The sequence below is a fragment of the Zea mays genome, chromosome 3, assembly GCF_902167145.1.
Source record: "Zea mays cultivar B73 chromosome 3, Zm-B73-REFERENCE-NAM-5.0, whole genome shotgun sequence".
NCBI classification, from domain to species: domain Eukaryota; kingdom Viridiplantae; phylum Streptophyta; class Magnoliopsida; order Poales; family Poaceae; genus Zea; species Zea mays.
This window is the reverse complement of record NC_050098.1, coordinates 196,669,697-196,672,415: the sequence shown is the minus strand read 5'-3', so window position 1 is coordinate 196,672,415 and position 2,719 is coordinate 196,669,697.

The following is a 2,719-nucleotide window of genomic DNA, read 5'->3' as shown; positions in this document are numbered from 1 at the left end:
TCATTGGTTGGTTTTGAGTTGTTTCTAACTTAGAACTTTATTGAATGTACTTATGCACATGTGAATAAAAGACTAGGGAAACCAGTCAATCCATAAGGTTGTGATGGTCATCAAGCACCAAAATAAATTCGAGATAATGGTTAAGCCCATTTCCCTTACAATCTCCCCCTTTTGGTGATTGATGCCAACACAAACTAAAGCAAATATAAAGTACAAAATTATAACTAGTTTGCAATTCAGACAAGTGTTCATAAGCAACTAAAATAAAAAGCAATTCTAAGTACATATGTATGTTTTTAACATAGTTAAAATTTTGAACCACAATTGCACCACTTAGCTTGTTCTGCAAATCTTTTTATAAAAGCCATTCAAATTCATTTTTCACTTGGCCGAAGGTAATGGAATTTTCAAAAGCATCTCTAAGTTTAAATGATTCTCCCCTTTTTCAAATGTTTTTCCTTTGGTCAAATGAAAGCTCCCCTTTGTCGTAAATTGTCTTTCTCCTCTTAGCCATCAAGAGGGTTTCACAAATGATTAAAAGTTTTGAAAATAGGATGGTGGTGCAGTATTTTGCTTTGACGGTTGGTGGTGTGGTCCTTTTTGAAAGGGAAATAGTATCAACATTTCATATAATCGATTTTGGTGTTTGACGACCATCACAAACCTTGTGGACTAACCAGTTTGCCCAGTTGATCATTTCACAGGTGCATAAGTTCATCTACAACTGTTCTAAGTCGACTGTCTGGAATACCGTAGATTATTCCGGACAGGAGAAGCTTTTTGGAAAAACACCTACGCGCGGACCGTCCGGGCCCTTGCGGCGGACCGTCCGCGACACTAGGGTGACCCTCGGGCAGAACCAATGCAAAAACACAAGTCTACAATACAGACCATCCGACGGAAAAGCAAGCACCGTCCGAGACCAAGCGCGGACCATCCGGCCTTAGGCGCGGACCGTCCGGTCGGTGAACAACCAAAAACCCCGAAGGTGACGGGTTCGGTAAAATGAATTATAGCGTCCTCGCGGACCGTCCGGGGTGCACGACCGGACCGTCTGTGACTGCCTTTATCTGACATCTGACGACACATTTAATGCATTATAGTTGTTACTGCTGACCGTTGCGATTTTAGTCATTGATGTGTAGGGGCGGACCGTCCGCGGTTGGCAGAAAAGGAGCAACGACTAGGAAGTGGTTGGGGGCTATAAATACAACCCCAACCACCTCCATTCACTTCACCCAAGCATTCCAATCCTCTACATTCAATACAAGAGCTAGCAATCTATTCAGAGACACAATCAAAGCTTCCAATCTCTCCAAGTTCCACAATTGAGACAAGTGATCATTACTGATTAGTGACTTGAGAGAGAGAGTGATCCGTGTGTTATTTGTCGCTCTTGTCGCTTGGTGTTTGCAATCGTGCTTTCTTCTTCTCTCATTCTTATTCTTAAGTGACTTGTAATCAAAGCAAGAGACACCAAGTGTGTGGTGGTCCTTGCGGGGTCTAAGTGACCCGTTTGATTAAGGAGAAAGCTCACTCGGTCTAAGTGACCGTTTGAGAGAGGGAAAGGGTTGAAAGAGACCCGGTCTTTGTGACCACCTCAACGGGGACTAGGTTCTTTGGAACCAAACCTCGGTAAAACAAATCATTGTGTTCACCCGTTTTATTTCCTTGGTTGTTTTGTTTTCCCTTCTCTCCCGGACTTGACATTTATTCTAACGCTAACTCCGGTTTGTAGTGTGTTTAAGTTTGTAAATTTCAGATTCCGCCTATCCACCCCCCTCTAGGCGACTTTCAATTGGTATCGGAGCTCGGTGCTTCATTAGAGTTTAACAACTCGAAGTGATGTCGGGAGATCACGCCAAGAGGGAGATCATGACCGGCGGTGACAAGTCCGCAAGCTCGAGAAGAACTCATTCGAGGGAGTCCAGTCACAAGAACAAGGAGGAATCCTCTTCCTCCATCAAGTCACAACGGAGAGGTGACAACAAGAAGAAGATGAAGAAAGTGGTCTATTACGAGATCGACTCTTCGTCACCCTCCGGCTCCGGCTCCGAATCAGCGTCTGTCACTTCTAAGCGCCATGAGCGCAAGAAGTATAGTAAGATGCCCCTCCGCTATCCTCGCATTTCCAAACGCACTCCATTACTTTCCGTTTCCCTAGGCAAACCACCATTTTTTGATGGTGAGGATTATTGTATGCGGAGTGAAAAAATGAGGCATCACCTAACCTCACTCCACAAAAGCATATGGGATATTGTTGAGTATGGAGCGCAGGTACCGAAGGTAGGGGACAAGGACTATGATTCGGACGAGGCCGACCAAATTCGGCACTTTAACTCCCAAGCCACAACTATACTCCTCGCCTCCTTGTGTCGAGAGGAGTATAATAAGGTGCAAGGATTAAAGACGGCCAAAGAAATTTGGGACGTCCTAAAGACCGCGCACGAAGGCGATGAGGTGACCAAAATCACCAAGCGGGAAACGATTGAGGGGGATCATCCTCAACCAAGGAGAGGAGCCACAAGCGATGTACAACCGGCTTAAGACCTTGGTCAACAAAGTGCGCAACCTCGGGATCACAAAATGGGATGACCATGAAATGGTCAAGGTTATTCTAAGATCACTTGTTTTTCGCAATCCTACACAAGTTCAATTAATACGTGGTGATCCTAGATATAAGCTAATGTCTCCCGAGGAAGTGATAGGAAAGTTTGTG